The following is a 10,680-nucleotide window of genomic DNA, read 5'->3' as shown; positions in this document are numbered from 1 at the left end:
CTACTACTACTACTACCACTACTACTACTACTACTATTACCTACAACATACTCGAATTCTTTTTTTTCCGTGTACATGTACCTGGGTGCTCCGAGGGCACGTTCGGCGTACTTCACTTTGATTTTGGTGCCTTCTCCACCGAATTCGATCGACTGCTAATGAAAAACCACGAATAAAACCAAAAACCAAATCAAACCAAATCAAATTTAAAAATATATATATACAAAATAATAATATATGTAATGATAATAAAAAAAAAACTACTGCTACCAAATACTTCAAAAAAATATATAATAATAAAAAAAACCGTACCGAACACTGCCTCGTTTGCTGCATGTGGATCGCCTTAGCAGCCTTAGCCACTGTCGGGGCCCAAGTGGTCCCCCAAAACGCTCACTGTGTCGTCTACACAGACAGCTGCGGACAGGTAGACTCATTATTGTAACCAGTTTTTTACCCAGTCTCGGGTCTGCATTAGAAGCGCCAGACGGTGATTGAACAGGTGAAACGAAATTCGAAATGCATGCGTGGTAATGTGCCTGTGTTACCTCTCACTTTTATGTTTTTTTTTTCTCTTTTTTTATGTTCCTTTTTAATCTCTTGTTTGTCAATAACGATCCTGTCGGTATGACCAGGAGAGCCACGTATTAGTCCTACCTATGGTGTTTTTGTGGTATAGCAAGAAACTAGGCGGCCGCCTACGGCATGGAGACTTCGCTAGATCTCAACGAAACCCACGACGATCTCCTGTCCACGGTCTCGCGACTAAAAGAAATTGTTTAACATTCATGCAGATCGTCTTGGTGCTTTGATGCAAGCCCGAACTTTTAATGCTGCTAACCTTCAAGGTTAACAGGGGGGAGGGAGACGTTCGATCGCTCTGAAGTTTCTTTTTACTATTTATTTACCATTCGGTTTGTTACGTTTTACATAGGAATTGTTGTTAGCTTGCTTCTTATAATTTTCGGAAAAGAACTGGAACGATCGGACGTGATACCTGAACCTTCGGTAACTTTGGCTAACACGTAGCTTTTGGGGGCATCTCCCTCACGACTGCTCACCGCAACTATAACTGCGAATAACCACTGCCTTATCTGGTGTTTGTCTATTATTATTATTATTATTATTATTATTATTATTACGTCGATAAATATTATTATTATTATTATTATTATCGTTATTATTATTATGCTATTTCGAAAGCGTTGTCGTCACTCCCCCTTAAACAAAGAAAACCTTATTCACGAAGAAAGAGATGCACGCTTCTTATTCAGTAATTAGTACGACTTTGCCATATATGTATATATTATATAGATTATATACATATATATATTGTTATTGTTATATTATATACATACATATTTATTATTATTATTATATCTATCATGCCATTGTCTTGATTACGCTTCTTTCATTAACGTTGCGCGTTAATTGTGGACCTTATTGTCGGGATACGCATTTGAAGAGCATTGGGTGCTTTGAGAATAGTGGTGTTTGAACCAATATTTAAACTAATGTCTCTATCGTTTTTGTACAGAGAGAGACGGAGAGGGTGAAACTGATTATTTTACTTGTCCTTTCTTTTATGTTGTCCCAAAGTTCATTTCATATCTCTACATAGAATGTTATGTATATATTTTTTTACTTAACTTTGATTTATAATGGATTTACAACGGATAAACGAAGATTATTATATGTAAGAAAAGAAAAAATATTTTGTCAGGCAAAAGAAAATCGAATTTTGTGCTTTTTATTTATTTGCCATTATTCATCTTTCTCGTAAATAAGTAAAGAAAAATCCAGTCTTTTTTGCCATTTACCATTATACAACCGTTAGTTTGCAAACTATCTCAAATAGCATTTACCTTAAAGCACCCTGTATATTTTTTCTCTTTACCCTAAAACGCTTCAGTACTTCGATCAATTTGTCTCTTCGCCCCTTTTCTATGCATCTATCGTTTTTTTTTTTTTTAATTAATTTTTTAATCGCATTAGAAAAATTTCTCACGGTTATGGACCGTTGTTACGTAATGTCCGAACGTGTATTGCATGTATATTAATATTAGTATATAGTCCCTGTATTAGCATCGGTTGCGTGTTGCTTCGAATTTCATCGAGCCACCTCGAAACTCGCGTGTCTATATTACGATATTGGCAGGATATGATTGAATTGATTGCGCAATTGATAAAAGTGGTGATTCTTTATGGAAACACGAGTCGACGATATAAGATAAAATTTTCTTGCAAGGAACATTGTATCTTGGAGATACGAGACGATGCGATGTTAATATGTTAGCAAAGTACACGGAAAGCAATTGATTTTCTCGAGAAGAAAGATTGGCGCAAGAAAATTTCATTAAGAAAAATGTTCGATCAATTTCGAAGGAATCACTCCTTTTACAGTTGTACGACAAATATCATCATTTCCTACGTTTCCAACCCTCCTATACGGTTCTTTCAAAACAATCAAGTTGAATTCTATAAAAACGACAATGGCGTGATCCTCTAAATTGAACCGCGCAGAACACGCGTGTTTTAACAAGAGCAGATAAAAAGAAAAAGAGGAAAAAAGTGCCATCGCGATAGTAACAGCTTTTTGAATTTTCAAAACGATTCTCCACGTGACGTGCAACACTTTTTTCCCCGCTCTCTGAACGCTCTCCAGACCATTCTAATTTACCGCTGTCGCCAATCGAAAACACGGAACAATCCTGTCGCTTGCATAGAGAGCTTCTGACGCATTACGTAACCGGGAAAACGATAGGTAAAAAAAGGAAAAAATAAAACAAAATCAGACTACGGGGCCAAGAATCGAAAACGCGTGGCCGCGGGCACAGGTTTCTCGCTGTAGCGTATCTCCTTTTTCTTCTTTTTTTTTTCTTTTTTTTTATTTATCAACGCGCAAAACGCAGAGAACACGTTGACAAAGCTTTCTAGCGAGTACATAGAAGAAAAAAGAGAAAGAAAGAAAGAAAGAACGTGAGACGATCCGCAGCGTCGATCGCCATTTTGTTAGCATTACTTTTCGCGATCTCTCTCTTCGAGTCGGGTAGACGTTTTTCTCTTTTTTGTTTTTTGTTTTTCGTTTTAATACTCTGTCTCTATTTAACGTTCAATCATACGTTGTATTCTCTATGATTGAACCTACACTTTTATTCGTGAGCATAATTAGCTCTTATTGTTATGGTTGCGGAGTCGCAGTTGACCTAGCGTTGAACTTATTTGCAGTAGAATATTATTAATTTGACAGCTTTTACGACATCCCATCTCCACATTTTTTATACGAATGCCAATAACCGCTGACTTTTGTCCAGCCACCAACGGGCGGTTTGGTTCGCTGGCGTGGATGATATTCTCGTCCACCGATGGATATCTTACCACCTTTCTTTGTCTCTCCCCTGTGTCTATCTATTCTATATATTCTCTATCTATATTTACTTTTCATTTCTCGTAGCTTTAGTAGTGAGTGGATGTGTGTGTCTATAAATCTCGTAATTCACGCACGCGAACCAAAAACCCTTTCGGCGGTCCTCTCAAGTCGGCTTTTGGCAGCACACGAATTGCTTGGGTGATGAGGAGGGGCTCCGTTGTCTCTGCGCGATCCCCCTCCCCTCGAACGAATCGATCGATCGGTCGTACCAACAAAATTCGTTTCATTTATTTCACTCGCAAGTTTTTACTACCTAAGGTAGTTTAAAGTAGATGTTAGACAGTACGAAATATAATTAGGTATATCGCGCTATCATCCTTTTGGAAGTACGTACAACGAGTATATCCGAGTTAAGATCATCGCGATCCACATATCGTATTATCGATTAGACGATTTTCCTTAATCGTATTTAGAGGGAGGGGGTTTACTTCCTTCCTTTTCCTCGTGTTTATTCGTTTTTTCGGGAAAATTCACTGCTAGAATTCTGTCTGTTCGATCGAGAGATAACGCGTGAAAGGGACACGATCTTCGTGAAAGAAAAAGAAATATAACGTCGAAAATCGCGACTCTAATCGATCACCCAAGCAGAATGAACCAACCCCCCTTCTCCCGGGCCATTATTTGCATGACCAGACTCTGTGTTTGTAGCAAATTATCTCTACGCAGTTGCAAAAGTTATTACATAGTTATTATTCTTACTCTTGTTATCGTTATTCTTCTGATTATTACGATTGACGATTAGTCTCGTTACTCTATATCTGTACCATTATTCGTTGTTACCATCTTATTATGTCTTGTTTCTCGCGCAAAGGTTCTTCGTTATCCATAATTTTCCATTTTTCTTTTTTTTTTTATTTTATTCTCTGTAGCAATTTCCAATTGGTTGTCAATTTCCAATTGCATAACACGCGAGAAAAATTCGATCGATGATCGCTTCGTGACGAGAGAAGAGTACGTAATTTAATTCCAGTCGCCGCTTTTCTTATTTTTCTTTTTTTTTTTTTTTTTTGTCAGTACAAGTTCAGCATTTGTTTATCTTAATCTTTTTCGTTACAAGTATATTTTGCACGCTTTTATGGTGAGCCTATGGTACTATTACTTTCGCTCGCGACAATTATCATTACGATCCATTATTTAAACGATTGATTTCGTTGTTTTTATTCTCGTTGATCCCCCTCTGTTTTTATTTTTCTCTTTTCTTTGTTTTGTTTGTTTTTAATTATCTCTCATTTTTTATTTCATATACATAATACTCTGTCTCTGGTAGGTTGTTAACTGCTTCTGACCTAACGTTTTTTGCTAACACCAATACCAGTTCTCTGGAATTTGATGTTTAATCTATTTTTTCTTTTTTTTTTTTTTTTGCTGCATTTGTCTATATTCATATATATATATTCTCTCGGGCATATATATATATATATGTGTGTATACGTATATATATATATATACATATATATATACATATGTACATCGATAATCTTTCCCTAGATACGAGTGTACGTGTGTGTTTCTATGTGTGTGTGTGTACATATAATATGCATAACATCTTTCGCTCGGGGGTAATCAAAGGAACGGATAGTAACGTAGTTGGGTAGAAATGTCTCGCTTCACCTGAGCCTTTTTATTTTTTATTTTCATCGTTCGAAAATTCCTTCGTTTATTGACTCTATTTTTCTTTTTGTTTTCTTTTTTTTTTTTTCTTGTAATTCACATTTTTCGTTTTGATAATCTGGAACTGGCATTTTTTCGTGTCTTTTTCTCTTACCAATTTTTTAATTTTTTTATCTTGGTATTTGAGAAATATTTTCTCAAAGTTTGTCGTTCTCGTTCAAATTTCTGCGAAACTCGTGAAACCGAAGAAATCGTAAAAACGTATTTCGACTAATCAGAGCTTGTACGAAAGAAAGAAAAAGTAGTGAAGGATATATTCTCGTGTGTTGTTCAGCCACGCTCATATTATATATATACATGCACACCAATTTACGTATTACGATTGTTGTTTTTTCATCTTGCTGCAGCCAGGTTTTTGCGTTTTAAAGTCACTGTTTAGCACCCTCGGTTCCCAGTCAAAGAATCGAAAAAAGAAAGGGAACAGCTTAGACGAGCGATGCTCGTTGCCTTCCTGTATTCCATACACAGATTTTGTTAACACTAATACTTCAGTCTAGTCATTGTGCTGAATGGCCCGCTGAGAAGAGGGCTTCCACACCTGATTCGCAAATTGATTAGCTCTTTCTTACGTAAAGAACGAATACCGATATATTACATTTTCATTTTATTTCATTTTTACCACGTAAAGTAACTGAAAATCGACTTTCAGCAAGATACAGTTTTTTTCTAGCGCAATAATTCCTACGTCGAATGTCTCGTGATGAAAATTTGCGAATCAAACGATCCTCGTTTATAGGCACGCTCCTTGCACACAAAGTGTTGGGAATGTTGAGAAAAAAGAGAAAATCGAATAGAGAAAAGATGGCAAAAAACAGATAGATAAAATTGTTACATATATGTTACAGACTCACGGGTGAAAAACAGTTCGCATAGAAAAGTGAAACGAGTCCTTTGTTCTCGCCCATTCGAATCACACCAATTCTTTCAATGAACGTGTATCGTGTCGTGTCGTGTCGTGTCGTGTCGTGTCGTAAGAACGATCACGGTAGTAGCAAGCTAATGATCGACTTGCTTCACGTCGATGCCGAATGAAAAAGTAAAGAAGTAATCAGTCTCATAGAGTACAATGTCTCGACTCACGATAGAGAAAGTAGGGAATGACCAGTTTGAAAAAGAAAAGTTCTACTGCAAATTTTCTTCTTAATTCGATCTGCACGAACAATCGACCTCCGCGAATAACTATTTTTCAAACCAGACGAACCAGAAAAAAAAGAATCGTTCAAATCGTACAAGATCTATCACGCTCGGTCGATTATTCGTGTGCCAGTAGCAATTAATTAATATTCATATACGATCCGATTTTTTAGAGCATGTAATGTACCGTGAATATGCTCTAACACTGAAATGAGTTTGAATGTGTGTGTTCAATGATTTTCAAAGAACATGTGTGCGTGTGGGTGTCTCTGTGAGAGAAAGACAAGACACTTGTCTTCGCTCTGTTTGTGGAAACGCGCGAATGGCGTCTGCTTGTGAAGAACGACTGATGCGAGACACTGTTGAAAGTTGTTTTTTTTTCCCTCCTTTTCCTTGTAACTATTGTTCGCGTGAATCTCGAAACTATCCGTTTTATAAAAATACCTGGCACATTTTCTTTCAGTTACTGGACACCCTCCCGGTGTGCCAAGATTTTAATCGACAAGTGTGCAACCGTCCCGCCTGCAAGTTTATCCATCTCAGTGACGGTGAGTTTCCGGCGCCATTTGCCGCAGTTCCTCTCGGGAACTTGCGGCGATTTCGTTGAACATCGAAGCTTATCGTTCCTTTGCCTTTTTTTTTTTTTTTTTAACAGTTCCTTCGTTTCTCTTCTTATTCTTATTCCGTTGCGCTTTTATTCCGTTGAACGATTAATTGAATTTTCTTTCAGCGACGCAAGATGGTGAGTACAATGCCATAGGTTGTTATTCCGCGTTATCAGCGAGATTAAAAGACTTTGGTTGAAATATAATCTTTTTGTTCAAATATGAGTTTAAAGAATTTGAAGATTCAGTGGCAGGAGGTAAAAAGAATCGACTAATTAGATTTTCCAATTAAAATATTACTTTAAAACCGATTCGATGTAAAGAGAATGTACGAATTTCTCAAATTATGTATATTCCAGCTCGGTGTATTTGTGCCGGTCTAGATATCGTATCGAATGGCCGGCCAAACAGCATTTGTATTTTGCAGCCATTTTGCAGTTGACGACCGCGCATTCGCCACAAAACAATCATGCTCGTAATGTGCGACGGATGACAGATCTATTGGTCACCGCTGTTTCCAACTGCACGTAACTTCGTCAAAGTCACGAATTACTAGACTAGCTAGCCGCGACTAATAAAAATGATAGTTTACTGCTAAACTGCTCGTGAATAGTCTGTAAATTCCAGGAATGACCGCAAAAAGTTAGAAAACTCTAAGAATTTCAAAAAGAAAGAAATAATCGTAATGTTTATCGTATAATCATAATACCATCTTATTAGATATATATATATATCCATTTTATAAATAGTATAAATATTACATATATAATTATAATTAACGTAGTATAATACCTTGGCATCATGGAAAAAGAAATTACAAGCGAAAGCGAACGTTTGCAGATATCCTTAGCTAATCATAAAGCGTCATTATACAAAGAACATCGACACATTAAAATCCACCAAAAATTGTTATCGATTTTTCCACATGTCTAATCGATGACCGTTTGAACATTTCCAGGAAACGTGGAGGTGATCGAGAATCGCGTGACCGTGTGCAGGGACGCAGTGAAGGGCGCGTGCATGCGGCCCCAGTGTAAATATTATCACATACCGGTCGCGTTGCCGCCAGCACCTCTGATGGCGATCACATCGCCTGCGACACCCTAGTTACTCCTTCTCGTTTAGCGGATATATGTAATTCACGACGAGGCGAGCAAGAAGGAACCGACAGACAAGAGTGATACAGTAACAGAAGCTAGAGAGCGGAAAAAAGGGACTTGACAAAGAAAAAAAGGGACAAAAAAAGAACAAAAAGAAAACTACAAAAAAAAAAACAAGTAACGAACAAAGACGAGAACGAGAAAGAGGCACTACCAGAAAACGAACAAACACAAGAGCTTGTCAAGCGCAGGTTTTGCCGGATCACGATCATCCTGATCGTTGAACAAGATCGACGAGAACAAAAAGAAAAAGAGAGACGTATCAAGGGGAATGTGTGTTTCAATGTTTTCGTCCTCATCGTTCTCTTCGTCGTCGTCGTCGTCGTCGTCGTCGTCGTCGTCGTCATCGTCGTCGTCGTCGTCGCCGTTGTCGTCGTCGTCGTTGTTAGCGACATCGAAAGAACCGAGTTTCGATTCTATTTCATCCTCCTCTGCGAATCTCCTCCAATGCGTAGGTTTTCGTCGAGTCAGATAGAGATCAGGAGAAAAGGCTAGCGTATCAAACGCGAATCAAAGAGGAAAGGTCGGACAGAGGAATGAAATCGTCGTTCGTCGTTTCACGAGTTGAAAAAGGAACTGTACGAATTCGTTTCTCTTCCTGGCCATTCTCTTTCTCATGTCGTCCCTTGAAGATGAAAAAGAAGAAACGCACGAAATTAAATTCGTTCGTAGAAACAATTCCCTCGTCAAAGCGATTCTGCGAGCTTCACTCCCAATGGATGGAAATTTACTATCGATTTCTGGCAGACCATTCGTAGATTATTTGCGCGTTTAGTCGCCACGAAGCGTAATTTACTGTTCGAGAGTCGAGGTTAGCCGATTATCTCGCGAGAACGAAAATTTCTCCACGCCGAGACGATAAAAGCGTTTCGTTCGTGCGAATTGGTCAGAAAAAGAGGATACGGTATTTCTGACTGAAGCAGACATATCGAGTGGTCGTTGAAATTGAAAATCAGCCAAGTCGCGTCGCGTCAGCGAGAGAAACGTCCTCGAGAGGATGCTCGAAACACGTCACGATCGAGTGCCAGTACACGAGGTCTTCCTTAACCTTGCCTTCTTTCCTTCTTCGTTCACTTAGACTTCCATGAAAGAGAGTCAGAAACCTGTCTAGTCTAGCTCGCTAAGAGAGCAAGTGGATTTTGACAATTTCTGCTTTTTAAGCGTTTTTATTCATTTGAAATTTAAGTATCGCACGAGTTAACTGACCCTGCTTTCCAAACTTTGATTATTCCATATGTAATTCGTTTCTAAGCGACTGTTATCGAATTTCCGATACTTAATTTACGATAGAATTGCCGAAGGTAACGAGGTAACGAAGATTCAAGTCTTCGTACTTCTGCCGAGTATTTGACCGTCAAATTTTTCAAACCAAATCTCCGTTTTTCCTGAAAACTCGTTATATTTTTTAAATCGTATTCTCCATTTATCGATTTCTTAGCTACATCCACTTGGAAGTATCTTTTAATTTGAAAATACCTTGCAACTAGTTTTCAAAAGCACACGTTTCCTTTGAAAACTTCCATTTGCCTCGAGTGTCTTGTTGGATTCGAGATTTCTATGTTCTTCCACGCGATTGCTGATCGAAAACGGGTAAAAGAAACGAGACGACGTAGCTGGCAGTTCATGGCGAGACACATTTTCTAGACAGAAAGGCGAATATTCGCGAGAGTAAAACGAGGGAATACGCTGATAGAGCGTTGATGTTCCGTAAAGATCTTGGTACTGCTATATGTACGTATATTATACACGTACTATGCATACAGAGGGAAACGTGGTTAGGAGTTATACGATCTCCCGGGAACAGAGAATTCCGAGTTGTAGGATCGTAAAATTTCTCCACGTTCGTAGCAATCGAACGAATTCATATCGTACGAGTAGGCTGGCTCAGACCGATGGGAATACTTGATAGAATTATTTAATCCTTTTGATGTTGGTTCGGCTATTTTATCGTATTTCAGTGAATCGGTAAGAACGCTGGGAGAAGTTGATTAACGATTTCGACAACGGGCGAAATGTTAACGCAATTTCTGTTTAAACGTTATTGTGATATTTTATGAATACTTCATAGAATATTTTATATAGTGTGTAGCATGGATAAATATATCTAGATAAGTTATTAAAATGAGATAGTTTAAAGATAATTTACATCTTAAGAAAGTCATATTGTACATAATATGATACCATTAACGTTGATATCTTTTTTCATCGTCGACTCGCCCGAAAATAATTTCTCTGCGTTCTTTCGTCGAATTGGTTTAGAAGTTCGAGCAAAGTTAAATCAATTACCATCATCACGAGGGTTAAAGATGTACATTGGTCAGCCATAAATCCAGCAATGGCAATCACTGAATCTAACAAACTTCAAGGGACGTATGCGCAGTCAAAGAAGAGAACTGACCCCGATATATCGAATAACGAAGTTTTTTATACTCGTATATACACTAAACGAAATCCACTGATATTTTGTTTCTACGTCGATATAATTGCGCGTATGCACGCACGTTTCAGCTGATCGATCGAATGTACGTGCATACGCGCCAGGCGGCATTGACTTCGCAAGAAATTTTACGGCAAGGTAAAGAAAATATAAAAATGGAAATCAAAGGAAGGAAATAATAAAAGCAGAATTACAATCGTAGATTAAACGACGAAACGAATATATACACGTATATTACGCGTA

The 10,680-nt window shown here is 37.9% G+C and overlaps 1 protein-coding gene across 1 annotated transcript in view; it reads left to right on the top strand.

Annotated features, from left to right (window-relative positions):
* LOC138183667 (protein muscleblind) overlaps positions 1–7,938 on the top strand; it is a 401,637-nt gene extending 393,699 nt beyond the window's left edge. Inside the window, exons 11-12 of the transcript XR_011174114.1 lie at positions 6,699–6,783; positions 7,799–7,938. The gene's annotated coding sequence lies outside the window, so the exon portion shown is untranslated. The remainder of the gene's footprint in view (positions 1–6,698; positions 6,784–7,798) is intronic.
* Positions 7,939–10,680: the final 2,742 nt, after the last annotated feature.

This window comes from Bombus flavifrons, chromosome 9 (assembly GCF_040668555.2).
Source record: "Bombus flavifrons isolate JBK064 chromosome 9, iyBomFlav1_principal, whole genome shotgun sequence".
NCBI classification, from domain to species: domain Eukaryota; kingdom Metazoa; phylum Arthropoda; class Insecta; order Hymenoptera; family Apidae; genus Bombus; species Bombus flavifrons.
Note: the sequence above shows the minus strand (reverse complement) of the source record. Positions and strands in the feature narration are given on the sequence as shown.